Below are 16,126 nucleotides of genomic sequence, written 5' to 3' on the forward strand. Positions count from 1 at the left end.
GTTATCCCATGACTTATAGCAGTCAAGCCACTGACCTCTTTCCCTTCTACCTTCCAACATTCTCTTCTCTAGAGAAGCGGCGCAGAACACAATGTGTCCGGTGGGCGCCCTGCCCTGCACGTCTACATAGACAGGACTAGTCTGTTCCGGAGGTGTGACCAACTGTTTGTTTGCTTTTCCAACCCTGCTTGGGGTAGGGCTTTGTCCAACCAATGCCTCTACCATTGGGTAGTGGAGGCTATTGCCAAGGTGTACAGTGGTCAAGGATTGCAGTCTCCCCTGGGTGTCCGGCCGCATTGAGGGAGTGTGCAATTAACATGCTGACTGCAGGAATGTCCTTTAGTCTACCATAATCTGCCTCCAACGTCGTTTTAGAGAATTTGGCAGTACGTCCAACCAGCCTCACAACCGCAGATCATGTGTAACCAAGCCAGCCCAGGACCTTCACATCCGGCTTGTTCACCTGCGGGATTGTCTAAGTCCAGAAACCCAGACCGCTGATAAAACTATGAGTTTGCAAAACCGAAGAATTTCTGCACAAATTGTCAGAAACCCTCTCAGCGAAACTCATCTGCATACTCTCACCAGGGTCTTGACCTGACTGCAGTTTGGCGTCATAACCAACTTCAGTGAGCAAATGCTCACCTTCGATGGCCACTGGCACGCTGGAGCTCTTCACGGATGAATCCCAGTTTAAACTGTACCGGGCAGATGTGTATGGCGTCGTGTGTGCGCGATCGGTTTGCTAATGTCAACATTGTGAACAGAGTGCTCCATGGTGGTAGGGTTATAGTATGGGCAGGCAAGCATAAGCTACAGACAATGAACACAATTTGCATTTTATTGATGGATTGATGCATGTTTAATGCACAGAGATACCGTGATGAGATCCTGAGGTCCATTGTCGTGCCATCACCTCAGGTTTCAGCGTAATAATGCACGGCCCAATGTCACAAGGATCTGTACACAATTCCTTGAAGCTGAAAATGTACTAGTTCTTCCATGGCCTGCATACTCACCAGACACGCCCCTCATTGAGCATGTTTGGGATGCTTTGGATCAATGTGTACGACAGCGTGTTCCAGTTCCTGGCAATATCCAGCAACTTTGCACAGCCATTGAAAAGGAGTGTGACAACATTCCACAGGCCACAATAAACAGCTTGATCAACTCTATGCAAAGGAGATGTTTGATGCTGCATGAGGCAAATGGTGGTCACACCGACCCTACTGACTGGTTTTCTGATCTTAAAGGTATCTATGACAAACAGATGCATACCTGTATAGATTGGGAACTGATGAATTTATTTAAATTGACTGATTTCCTTATATGAACTGTAACTCAGAAAAATCATATTTCATACTTATCTTATATTTTTGTTCAGTGTACTAAAACTACATAACTGTCACTTTACTCAACTTGAATGCATGCATTGGATTAATTGAACAGTAAACACACAAGAATACATCTACATTGATTTTAGATTACAACACATTTTGAGTGGCCTAATTTTTAGAAAATAGATAATTGATTGGACATAAATATAACTTTTATACCAAATAATCTTTACAGTACATACAGTCGTGGAATTTCATAAGTGTCAAAGGCTTTTATTGACAATTACAGGAAGTTGATGAAAAGAGTCAATATTTGCAGTGTTGACCCTTCTTTTTTAAGACCTCTGCAATACGCCCTGGCATGCTGTCAATTAACTTCTAGGCCACATCCTGAATGATGGCAGCCCATTCTTGCATAGTCAATGCTTGGAGTTTGTCAGAATTTGTGGGTTTTTTTTGTCCACCCGCCTCTTGAGGATTGACCACAAGTTCTCAATGGGATTAAGGTCTGGGGAGTTTCCTGGCCATGGACCCAAAATATCGACGTTTTGTTCCCCGAGCCACTTAGTTATCAGTTTTGCCTTATGGCAAGGTGCTCCATCATGCTGGAAAAGGCATTGTTCATCACCAAACTGTTCCTGGATGGTTGGGAGAGGTTCCTCTCAGAGGATGTGTTGGTACCATTCTCTATTCATGGCTGTGTTCTTATGCAAAATTGTGAGTGAGCCCACTCCCTTGGCTGAGAAGCAACCCCATACATTAATTGTCTCAGGATGCCTTACTGTTGGCATGACACAGGACTGATGGTAGCGCTCACCTTGTCTTCTCCGGACAAGCTTTTTCCCGGATGCCCCAAACAATCGGAAAGGGGATTCATGAGAGAAAATGACTTTACCCCAGTCCTCAGCAGTCCAATCCCTGTATCTTTTGCAGAATATCAGTCTGTCCCTGATGTTTTTCCTGGAGAGAAGTGGCTTCTTTGCTCCCCTTCTTGACACCAGGCCATCCTCCAAAAGTCTTTGCCTCACTGTGCGTGCAGGCGCACTCACACCTGCCTGCTGCCATTCCTGAGCAAGCTCTGTACTGGTGGTGCCCCGATCCCGCAGCTGAATCAACTTCAGGCGACCGTCCTGGTGCTTGCTGGACTTTCTTGGGCGCCCTGAAGCCTTCTTCACAACAATTGAACCGCTCTCCTTGAAGTTCTTGATGATCCGATAAATGCTTGATTTAGGTGCAATCTTATTGGCGGCAATATCCTTGCCTGTGAAGCCCTTTTTGTGCAAAGTAATGATGACGGCACGTGTTTCATTACAGGTAACCATGATTGACAGAGGAAGAACTGATTCCAAGCACCACCCTCCTTTTAAAGCTTCCAGTCTGTTATTCAAACTCAATCAGCATGACAGAGTGATCTCCAGCCTTGTCCTCGTCAACACTCACACCTGTCTTAATGAGAGAATCACTGACATAATGTCAACTGGGCCTTTTGTGGCAGGGCTGAAATGCAGTGGAAATGTTTTTTGGGGGATTCAGTTCATTTGCATGACAAAGAGTGACTTTGCAATTAATTGCAATTCATCTGATCACTCTTCATAACATTCTGGAGTATATGCAAATTGCAATCATACAAACTGAGGAAGCAGACTTTGTGAAAATGTATATTTGTGTCATTCTCAACTTTTGGTCATGACTGTACATAGTAAGGGGGATACTCACCTCATGCATCACCTGGGTGATGCACTGCAACCATTTCTGTCCCAGAACGCTCACCACACATCACCTGAAGAGTGATATGCCAATTAGGAATGAGGGGGATGATTAGTTGGTCATGATGGACTGGGGCAAGGTTGAGAATTTAGCCATGACACTGGGATTAACACCCCTACTCTTACAATGAGTTCCATGGGATTTTAATGACCACAGAGAGTCAGGACACCCGTTTATCATCCCGACCGAAAGACGGCACCCTACAAAGGGCAATGTCCCCTTCGCTGCCTTGGGATATCCTTCGACCAGAGGGAAGAACGCCCCCTACTGGCCCTCAACACCACTTCCTGCAGCATCTGGTATCCCATCCAGGACCGACGCTACTTAGCTTCAGAAGCATGCCAGCAGTGAGATGTAGGGTAGTACTGTACGTTGCTGGCAATTTGTGCAGTCGGAAACACTTACCAACAAACATTGCTACAATCACTCCATCAATATAGTTTGATGAAAGGAAATTAAATCAGACAGACAGTGCTTGCAAAAAAATAAAACATATTTAACCAACAGATTAAGGGCACCTTGGTCCTCTTCACCTTCTTCCATCTACGAATATCGTTACAATGTGTTTCCAACATATTGACTTGTTGTGGATAAAAGGTTGTTGTTGTTGACGTAGAGCATATCAAAATATTTTTTTGTGGTTGAATTCCCACGTAACGAATAAAAAATACAAGTTCCATTGTTTTTTTTCAACCCCACTGATGGCTTTGTCATGTAATTTTGTGTTATATAGCGAATGCGCTCACTCTGGTCTTTGCACGTGCGCTCCAGCCAACAGCTCGCAGATTCAGTGCTGGCAGGAAAGCCTACATGAGATTATTATGAACAAAAGAGTGGGATAATTTTTATTTTTCAAAAGGCAGCCAAACATCGATCATCATGTCACCAGAATAAGACCATTGATATTTATTGGAAAGGAGCATCAAGTTCATCACCTTGCACTTTCACCACCCTGTGAAGTTTATCATGACTATAGGTTACGGTACGCAACCGTGGTTCTCTGAAGGAGTTGAGGGAGACATCACACTTCAGAACCTCACAAAGGTGTGAGGGGAAGCCAAACTAGCCGTTGCATAAATCTCTGAGATGGAAATTCCCCTGAATAATGCCCATGATGTAGCAATTTGTCTGGTGCAGTGGTTCCCAACCCTTTTCTGTTACTGTACCACCAGCTGAATTTTCCTCTCTCGTGCATTTTACCAGTAGTTTGGCCTATGGTCTCATGACTCTTCTCAAGTACTCCTAGGGCTGGGCGTTATACCATATTTACTACACTGAACAACAATATAAACGCAGCATGTAAAGTGTTGGTCCCATGTTTCATGAGCTGAAAACAAATCTCAGAAATGTTCCATACGCACAAAAAGCTTATTTCTCTAAAATGTTGTTTAGATCCCTGTTAGTGAGCATTTCTCCTTTGCCAAGATAAAACATCCACTTGACAGGTGTGGCATATCAAGAAATTGATTAAACAGCATAATCATTACACATGGGCACCTTGTACTGGGGACAATAAAAGGCCACTTTTAAATGAGTAGTTTTGTCACACAACATCACAATCTCACACTCAATTCGTGCAAATATGTACAAAAATTATTTCAGCAGATTTTGTGCACTTTTGTGCATTTGTGATATTACAACCAAATAGTTATTTAACAATCCCTTAAACGACACGCAGTTGACAGTGGTTTTAACGGAGCCTCATCAACTGGTCGATCTTCAAGACATTCCTAGTCGATCACCACACAGTCGATCACCACAAATAACATCAAATTGATTAGAAATACAGTGTAGACATTGCTAATGTTGTAAATAACTATTGTAACCTGGAAACTGAAGATTTTTTTATACATAGGTGTTCTACATAGGCCCATTGTCAGCAACCATCACTCCCGTGTTCCAATGGCACGTTGTGTTAGCTAATCCAAGTTTTAACATTTTAAAAGGCTAATTGATCATTAGAAAACCCTTTTGCAATTATGTTAACACAGCTGAAAACTGTTGTGCTGATTAAAGAAGCAGTAAGACTGACCTTTAGACTAGTTGAGTATCTGGAGCATTTGTGGGTTCGATTACAGGCTCAAAATGGCCAGAAACAAAGAACTTCCGAAACTCGTCAATCTATTCTTGTTCTGAGAAATGAATGCTATTCCATGTGAGAAATTGCCAAGAAACTGAAGATCTCGTACAATGCTCTGTCCTACTCCCTTTACAGAACAGCGCAAACTGGCCCTAACCAGAATAGAAAGAGGAGTGGGAGGCCCCGGTGCACAATTGAGCAAGAGGACAAGTACATTAGTGTCTAGTTTGAGAAACAGAAGCCTCACATGTCCTCAACTGGCAGCTTCATTAAATACTACCCACAAAACACCAGTCTCAATGTCAACAGTGAAGAGGCGACGGCCATCACGTGCGTTTGTACGTGATCATCTCACAGTCTGCCCAGCTGAAGAATACTCTAAGAAAACTATACCATAGCTGAATGAGGCCGCAATTCAAAGTGAGCTGATTGAATTACAGACATCGAGCCAAATCAGGGATGCGCTCTGGAGTACCGAGTCCCTGTGTGTGTTGTGGGTGGCATGCTCAGAGGAATACAGTACAATAAAGGAACTTGCATTTTATGTGCTAACAATGTTTGGATCAAATTACACCTGCAAGTCCTAATTTTCCTCTATGAACGCAATATAGACTAGCGACAGGGACCGGCTTTCACATAAGTCAATCAAGGACTGCCTGCAAAAAATCACATCCATCCATCAAACCCGACATCCACAATATTGTGTCTGAGGGGAAATGCAACTCTTCTCATTGAATAAGTAACTTAGTGGCCTATATGACTGTATTTAGTCAATTCGAATATTATTGTGAGAGGTTATCCAGGGAGATTTACATCTCAAGCTGACAGTATGTTCTGTTCTGCTCTGTCGTTACAGGAGCAGGCTATCCCGACACACAGCCTTTTATTCTTTAAATAATTGTTTTATGTAGGATGCTATATTTTTGACCATTTGCAATTGTAAGTAGGCCTAATAGTAGGCCTAATAAAAAAACGACTTCTAATTGGCTGTTACGTTATTTTTTATAGGTCTAGGCTCCAAAGAAAGACTCCAATTAAGCCATCTTGTTGTTTGTAAAGTCAGATTAAAATTAAGATTATTGTTGAAATGACTTGCTCGACTGGTGTAGGTTTTCTCCATCTGTTTGTTTTTTTGACAAGGACATCCCAGCCGCCCAAACCCCCCCCTAACCCGGACGACGCTGGGCCAATTGTGTGTTGCCTCATGGGTCTCCCGGTTGCGGCAGTTGAAGAACATTAACCATGTGAATAAACTTGCGTGGATTTATGGAAATGCCCGATAAGACATGTTTTTATATATTTTTTTTTCAGAACATTAACCATGTGTGTTCACTTGATATGTACTGTTCTGTAGTTTTGACCCAATGATTCGTTTGACAAACAAAGAACTTTGCGTCCTGCAGGTGTCAGAGTCGTGTGTATAGGTGGTAGGGATGTCAGGCGTAGGAGAATCAAACTGAGTGTAATGGAGTATTTAATAACAAATAAAAGAAACATACTCCAAACACTAAATGTAACAATAAATAAAGTGGGTACGAGGACCCGTCGCACACCAATACAAAAACCAACACAACACTGAATAACAAACAATCTCTGACAAAGACATGAGGGGAAACAGAGGGTTAAATACACAACAGGTAATGAATGGGATTGAAACCAGGTGTGTAGGAAGACAAGACAAAACCAATGGAAAATGAAAAACGGATCAATGATGGCTTGAAGACTGGTGACGTCGACCGCCGAGCACCGCCCGAACAAGGAGAGGCTTCGACTTCGGTAGAAGTCGTGACAGCAGGTCCAGGCATGGATCAAAGCTGGTGAGATATTCAATGACGTCATCTTCACAGACAAGTCAACCGTGGCCATTGAGCAATTTGCTCAAAATTGCTACCAAAAAAAGGAAGAAGATCAAGCAAGCCGAGTCCCAAGCATACGCTATACTCCATGTGTGGTGGGCAATTTCTCGCCAGGGACCAGGCAACCACTGTAGCCTTCTCAAGCTTTTTAATTAAGTGTTTGGTGGTGACATTATGCGGACATGGATTAAGCCTAAACCTAGACTAAATTGCACTTTTAAACTGGACTAACTGAAATTGTATTTCTCAAACATCGTTTAAAATAGTCTTACTTGCCCTATCCTAGATCAAAAAAGTCTGATTTCCAGAATGATGATAAGAGTTAATATACTGAACAAAAATATAAATGCAACATGCAACAATTTCATTGATTTTACTGAGCTACAGTTCATATGAGGAAATCAGTCAATTGAAATAAATGCATTAGGCGCTTATCTATGGATTTCACATTGGGAATACAGATATGGATCTGGCCTCACAATGGATCTCGTCACAGCATTTTTGTGCATTCAAATTGCCATCGATAAAATGCAATTGTGTTTATTGTCCAAAGCTTATGCCCGCCTATAGCACAACCCCACCGCCACCATGGGACACTGTTCACAATGTTGACATCAGCAAACCACTCGCCCACACAACGCAATACAGCATGGTGAAATACTGCCAAATTATTTTAAACAACATTGGAGGCGGCTCATGGTAGAGATATTAACATTAAATTATCTCGCAACAGCTCTGGGGGATTTTCCTGCAGTCAGCATGTCATTTGCAACCTCCCTCATCCTGTGACGTCTGTGGCATTGTGTTGTGTGACACAACTGCACATTTTACAGGGGCCTTTTATTGTCCCCAGCACAAGGTGCACCTGTGTAATGATCATTCTGTTTAATCCGCTTCTTGATTTGCCACACCTGGCAATTGGATGGATTATCTTGGCAAAGGAGAAATGCTAACTAACAGGGATGTAATGAAAATTGTGCACAAAATTTGAGAGAATAAGGTTTTTGTTCGAATGAAACATCTCTAGGATCTTTTATTTCAGCTTATGGGACTAACACTTAACATGTTGTGTTTAGATGTTTTGTTCAGTGTACAGTGCCTTGCAAAAGCATTCGGCCCCCTTGAACTTTGCGACCTTTTGCCACATTTCAGGCTTCAAACATAAAGATATAAAACTGTATTTTTTTGTGAAGAATCAACAACAAGTGGGACACAATCATGAAGTGGAACAACATTTATTGGATATTTCAAACTTTTTTAACAAATCAAAAACTTAAAAATTGGGCGTGCAAAATTATTCAGCCCCTTTACTTTCAGTGCAGCAAACTCTCTCCAGAAGTTCAGTGAGGATCTCTGAATGATCCAATGTTGACCTAAATGACTAATGATGATAAATACAATCCACATGTGTGTAATCAAGTCTCCGTATAAATGCACCTGCACTGTGATAGTCTCAGAGGTCCGTCAAAAGCGCAGAGAGCATCATGAAGAACAAGGAACACACCAGGCAGGTCCGAGATACTGTTGTGAAGAAGTTTAAAGCCGGATTTGGATACAAAAAGATTTCCCAAGCTTTAAACATCCCAAGGAGCACTGTGCAAGCGATAATATTGAAATGGAAGGAGTATCAGACCACTGCAAATCTACCAAGACCTGGCCATCCCTCTAAACTTTCAGCTCATAAAAGGAGAAGACTGATCAGAGATGCAGCCAAGAAGCCCATGATCACTCTGGATGAACTGCAGAGATCTACAGCTGAGGTAGGAGACTCTGTCCATAGGACAACAATCAGTTGTATATTGCACAAATCTGGCCTTTATGGAAGAGTGGTAAGAAGAAAGCCATTTCTTAAAGATATCCATAAAAAGTGTCGTTTAAAGTTTGCCACAAGCCACCTGGGAGACACACCAAACATGTGGAAGGAAGAAGGTGCTCTTGTCAGATGAAACCAAAATTGAACTTTTTGGCAACAATGCAAAACGTTATGTTTGGCGTAAAAGCAACACAGCTGAACACACCATCCCCACTGTCAAACATGGTGGTGGCAGCATCATGGTTTGGGCCTGCTTTTCTTCAGCAGGGACAGGGAAGATGGTTAAAATTGATGGGAAGATGGATGGAGCCAAATACAGGACCATTCTGGAAGAAAACCTGATGGAGTCTGCAAAAGACCTGAGACTGGGACGGAGATTTGTCTTCCAACAAGACAATGATCCAAAACATAAAGCAAAATCTACAATGGAATGGTTCAAAAATAAACATATCCAGGTGTTAGAATGGCCAAGTCAAAGTCCAGACCTGAATCCAATCGAGAATCTGTGGAAAGAACTGAAAACTGCTGTTCACAAATGCTCTCCATCCAACCTCACTGAGCTCGAGCTGTTTTGCAAGGAGGAATGGGAAAAAATGTCAGTCTCTCGATGTGCAAAACTGATAGAGACATACCCCAAGCGACTTACAGCTGTAATCGCAGCAAAAGGTGGCGCTACAAAGTATTAACTTAAGGGGGCTGAATAATTTTGCACGCCCAATTTTTCAGTTTTTGATTTGTTAAAAAAGTTTGAAATATCCAATAAATGTCGTTCCACTTCATGATTGTGTCCCACTTGTTGTTGATTCTTCACAAAAAAATACAGTTTTATATATTTATGTTTGAAGCCTGAAATGTGGCAAAAGGTCGCAAAGTTCAAGGGGGCCGAATACTTTCGCAAGGCACTGTATATCTAAGTTAAGGCTTAAATTGAACCTGTCCAGAGGTTAGTGTCCTATCCCTGTTTTTTAAGCATCCTCAGGTCAGCACCAAGAGCACATCGTTAATCTAATTAGGCTACACAATGATTATACTGTTTAGTCATTACTAACTTTGTCCTGGACCTCCTAGTCTAGAACTATTTAATCTGAAGTTAAGCAACATCTAAGAAAGCAATTTTTTAAAATCTGGATTCATTTAAATAGAATTAGCTTAGCCCTGATTTAAATTAAACTCCTGCCTGGGAAACCACCCCTAAAAGTGTGTCTTGACATTATATGATTGTAGCACACTGGTCCATCATCTTAAAAATGTCTTCACTGAAGTTGTTATACTGCAGGCTGAAAGAGAGGAAGGCAAAGGCAATGTCAGAGAAATCATGGACTTTTCACATGACACAGACTGTAACAAATTTCACAACAGCAGTAAGGACTATGAAATATTCATGACAAGACATGTCTTTTGGGGGTGGTATTATCAAAATCTAAAGGTGATCAAGTATGAATGCTATTGTATAGAACCATCATATACTTCTATAATGTATCAGTGGCATCCACCACTCCATCCGTTTGTCTCCTAGTTCAACCAAGAGGTGTTTGCCTCCTTTGTCTCCTACTTTGTTAAGGCCCACAGACAGCGTTCTCAGTCCAGAGGTTCCACTGCTGATCAGCAAGACACCCAACTCCTTAAAGAACAGGGGAGTCAACTCCCAGCAGACCGAGCTGGAACAAAATATCGTCATTGGTTCTGATACAAAGGTGTGAATTGTCTCGTTTTCAAGGGGATTCCAAGACTACAACATATAATACATTACGTAACGCCTGGTCGGTGAGGGTGTTCTGTGTCAGGTTCAGTATTCTCAGCCCTGATTGGCCAGAGCAGTGCAGTGCAGTGCAGTTGACAAGGCCTCCATGGACCCTTCTGTCAACTCTCACATCGGTAGCTTGGACAAAACAAAGTGAAGTAATTACAGGCTAATAACGATATTTGAACTGATAGTCATAGGTGTATTCTTCTTCCAAAATGGTAACATTACAATATCTGTACTAAAGTATGTACTGAAGCTCCTGCAGTTAGCAGTGAGGGCTTCCAAGTGTTTGGCTCAGATTCCTGGTCCCAGAGTGTATTCCCCTTAGCTCCATCACGCTGAGATGGAATTTCTCCGAGGTCAGTACTGCCACCAGGTCCCCACAGTAAGCCTCTGTCAACGTGCACACTGGAAGTCTACTGAAACCAATCATCATCCACTGAGATTACAACAGACCAAGATACTTTACTATTCCGTAATTCAATAGAATGGGCCAAATGCCAATATGAGTCAGTCATAATAATGTTAGAATAATGTTATAATTACGTTTATGGTGTCATAACTTAAACTGAAATGCTTCACCACCACCAATATTGGATGGTGCATTACATTTGAATGACATGATGCAAACCCTGTCCATTACATATTCTGTGAAGTAAGCTGGAACTCACTTTAATATGTGTATGTTGCAGTGACCAAGTCCTGTGCAGAGAACTTTAAACCCTGTGTCACCCATGCCATTGAAGGACATATCCAGCTATGGTGTCCTTCCCTGGCTGAGGGCTGAGGCCAGGTGAGAGAGAGTCCTAGCACTGAGAGAACTCTGAACCAGGCTGTGGACAAAACAGAAGGAGAGATGTGCCTGAGTATGCAGCTCTGGTGATGGTGTAAGAACTGTAAACATTTTACAAAATGTTTACTTTTTGTTAAGTAAAAGTTTTGGAATTAGTTTATTCGACATAGCCTACAAACCATGAAATGTTATGTTTGTGTGTATCAGATTGTACACAGATCATATGTTTAGCATAAATGCTGCTTTGGTTGGGTTCATACAAGCGACTGATTGCATGTACATGGTAGGAATCCTCACTATCACTGTATAAGAAATTTGGCAGTATGCCCAGAACATTGCTCTGGGAGTCAAGAGAAGTATCTCAGTTTCAAGGTCTCAAGAAAAAAAAACATATACAAAATAAAATTGGGAAAATAAATGATTTAATACTAATATAATTTCTCAGAGAAATAAACTCAAAACAATCTCTAAAAGATAGGTGTCAAAATTATTTGTAGCCATTTTCTTCTTTTACCCCCTTTTTCAATCTGGTCTCATCGCTGCAACTCCCCAACGGGCTCAGGAGAGGCAAAGGTTGAGGCATGCGTCCTCCAAAACATGACCCGCAACCACGCTTCTTAACACCCACCCACTTAACCCGGAAGCCAGCTGCACCAATGTGTCGAAGGAAACACCGTTCAACTGACAAGTCAGACTGCAGGCACCCGGCCCACCATAAGGAGTCACTGCAGGCACCCTACCCTAACCCGGGCGACGCTGTCGATTGTGCACCCGGGCGACAGTCCAATTGTGCACTGCCCTATTGGACTCCCGGTCACGGACAGTTGTGACACAGCCTGGGATCGAACCCAGGACTGTAGGAACGCCTCAAGCACTGAATTGCAGGGCCTTAAACCACTGCTCAACTCGGGAGGACTGCACCCATTGTCAACACCTTTCAATAACTCACCTTGCGTGGATAAACGCACTGAGCCTTTTTCCTAAATGTTTTATGAGATTGAAGAACACATTGGGAGGGATCTTAGACCATTGCTCCATACAGAATCTTTCCAGATCCTTGATGTCCTTCGTCTGCCCTTATGGACTGCCCCATTCAATTCAAACCACACATTTTCAATGGGGTTCAAGTCTTGAGACTGTGATGGCCCTTGCAAAAAAATATATTTTGTGGTCAATTGACCATTTATTTGTGGATTTTAATATGCGCTTGGAGTTATTGTCTTGCTGGAAGATCCAAGTTTCAACCTCCTGGTAGAGGCAGCCAGATTTTGGGCTAAACTGTCCTGGTACTGAGTGAAGTTCATAACTCCAAGCACATATGAAAACCCAGAAAGAAATGGTTAATTGACAACAAAATATACATTTTGAAATGGCCACCTCAGTCTCTGGACTTTTCGCCTGGTGTCCCGTATTTTCATTAATACAGAGGGGGCCAATAAAAAGAGTGTGTCAGAAGCTTGAAACAGAATACGTTTTCGCAAATGAAAGAAAAACAAATCAGAGCAGGTTCTTTATATATATATGTATATATATATATATATTTTGGACTGTACAATATATTCATATATATATATATATATATATATATATACATGGTTTCCATGTGTTTGATGCAATTCCAACTGCTCCGTTCCAGCCATTTATATGAGCCGTCCTTCCCTCAGCAGCCTCCTATGCTGTAGGCTGCTCTAGGCTACTCTATGGTAGATGACATTAAGATAGCCCTTGTCAATTAAAGTTGTTGTCTTCTATACACAAAGTCACACACTGTTTGTTTGAGGGTTTCAATGCAACAAAACAAAATGCTCAGCCTCTGAAGTATAACATTCTGTTGTTGGAGCTTTTCTGATTGGCCAGTAGATGTCTGTAATGGTCCACGGGATGTATAGCTCATAATTTATCTTCAGTTTAATGGGCACTTTAACGGTAGAATATGGAGCTGGGTATTCATGGCTCTACTAAAACTTTATTAGAGGGCAATGTAGAGTGAGAATGGCTGTAAAGGAGCACACAAAGGAATATTCCAACTTAACTCAGCATCAAAATGAGCTCTGATCACCACAAAATGTCTGTTTGTCATGATTTAACTGCTGATGTAATATTGAAAATAGAAACACAAAACTTATTAAACAAATTGTTCTGATCAATGTGGGCAGAGAAATGTAGACCTTTTTTCCATCAGTGGAAAAAGTATCCAATTGTCATTGTTGAGTAAAGATACAGTACCTTAATAGAAAAGTCACTCAGTAAAATACTACTAGAGTAAAGTCGAAAAGTATTTTTTTTAAATATACTTAAGTATCAAAAGTTAATGTAATTGCTAAAATATACTTAAGTAATAAAAGTAAAAGTAAGTGCTATAAATCATTTCAAATTCCTTACATTAAGCAAACCAGTCGGATAGCCAGGGCCAGCGGCACACTCCAACACTCAAACATAATTTACAAACTAAGCATATGTGTTTAGTGAGTCCGCCAGATCGGAGGCAATAGGGGATGACCAGGGATGTTCTCGTGAATTGGACCATTTTCCTGTCCAGCTAAGCATTTAAAATGTAAAATGTAAGTATCTTTGGGTGTCAGGGAAAATTAAGTAAAAACGACATGTTTTCTTTAGGAATGTAGTGGAGTATAAGTAAAAATCTCATTATTAAAGTACAGATACGCCAGAAAAATTCCTTAAGTAGTACTTCAAATCACTTTTACTTTGTTAATTCACACCACCATTCATCGCATCATAGCAAACCCTGAGAAACAAACTATGTCTACTTGCTGTTTCAGATAGAAGGAATCTCCTTAATGAAATGTTTATCGACACCGACTGTCTGTCCTGGGCTTTTGTCATCAATCTTACAGATAGATTTTCTTTATGTCGACCTGGTATGTTGACCACAACAGGAAATACTTCAGTTCTGCATGTTCTTTCACACTGGGCACAGACGTCAGTTCAATGTTTAGTTTGGATTTACATTTGGTTGAGTTGTCAACTAACCTGAATTCAATGTGAAACCAACAAAACACGTCACCATGATTTAGGTTAAAAGTTGGGTGAAAAAAAGACGAAATACCCTTACGTTTATTACCTGTTCTTTTATAGTCTAGCCCACTAGGCTTTTTGTTCATCAAAACGCCAACCTTCGTTGGGTAGGGTTCAGTGGTCTTGTGTCTAGAACCCTGAGTTTTCTATGAAGAAGACATAACCTGACGAGGAAAAACTCTAGACCCTAGTTGCAGCTCATAATAAAGTGTATCTGGTCTGGTCTGCCTGAAACTGTCATGATTCTCTATGATTCCCCTTTCAACATATGTATGTTTGTCACGCCCTGACCTTAGAGATCCTTCGATGTCTCTATTTTGGTTTGGTCAGGGCGTGAGTTGGCGTGGGCATTCTATGTTGTGGGTTCTATGTTTTCTATTTCTGTGTGTTTGGCCAGGTGTGGTTCTCAATCAGAGGCAGCTGTCTATCGTTGTGTCTGATTGAGAACCATACTTAGGTAGCCTTTTCCAACCTGTGTGGTGTGGGTAGTTGTTTTCTGTTTTGTGTTTTTGCACATGGCAGGACTGTTTCGTTTTCGTTCATTCTCTTTGTTATTATTTCAGTGTTAAGTTAATAAAGATCATGAACACGTACCACGCTGCATCTTGGTCCTCTCCTTCCAACAGCCGTTACAATGTTATACACAAGAGATTAATATCGGAATGTGCTGTTATTTTCACCCAGGTTAATAAGGTAATCATAACCTGACACATTACCACAATTTCCTTTGGTTATACCTATAAACCCAGTTGCTGTCTTCCAGTGATTGTGAAAAAAGACAAATCTGCGATAGTCTAGCAATCCAAAGGTTGCAAGTTCACGTCGGGGGACAATTGTAGCATTTTAGCTAACCCTTATTCTAAACTTAACCCAATTCACCTAACCTGCTATGTATTGTGGCAGCCGGCAGAGAGAGGTGAGGGGAGTGGTGATTGAGGGGAGATATCAGGCAGTTGCCTCCACCCCCGGGCCTTATATGGACTTATATACCCCAACGAGGTAAGACTGAAACCCGTTAAGCCAGGGAGGGTTTGGGGATGAAAGGGGAGAGCAGCCTGCAAAACAGGGGAGAGTAGGAGAGAACCAAGCGTGATATGAAGAGTGGGAGAAGAGAGCATATTATCTGTGAGATTACACGTTGTGACCTGGACTGTCAGGCTTACCCCCTTGTGTACCGGACTGGATTGGCTGAGAACCCTGAGTGTGATGATTACCCCAGAGAAAAGGAACAGACAAAGAGAATGGCTTGTGGACTGTGAGGTGATTGGTGAATTTACATCTTCCAAGATGTATGATAGGTCACATAATTCAATTCACATGCTGTTGTACAACTGGGTAAGATGTATGAAAATATACGTACTCTAATTCGTTTGATAAGACCACTATTCCATTTGTAATGTTACTTAAAGTAAAATCCCATACTAAATGGCAGAGATGTGTACTCGAGGCACGTGACTTGGAATCAAGTCACACATTGTGTGACTTGACTTGGCATGCCGAAACACTTGACACTCGACTTCGATTTAATATTCTATGACCCGGGACATGACTTGAGCTGTAACACTTGAGACTTGGATTTCCCCCTCCCAAAAAAACAGCACAACCTTCCTCTCCTACTAAATTCTGTTATTACACCATGAAAAAAAACTCAGCAAGAAAGAAATATCCCTTTTTTCAGGACCCTGTCTTTCAAAGATTTG

Source organism: Oncorhynchus clarkii, chromosome 9 (assembly GCF_045791955.1).
Source record: "Oncorhynchus clarkii lewisi isolate Uvic-CL-2024 chromosome 9, UVic_Ocla_1.0, whole genome shotgun sequence".
Taxonomy (NCBI): Eukaryota; Metazoa; Chordata; class Actinopteri; order Salmoniformes; family Salmonidae; genus Oncorhynchus; species Oncorhynchus clarkii.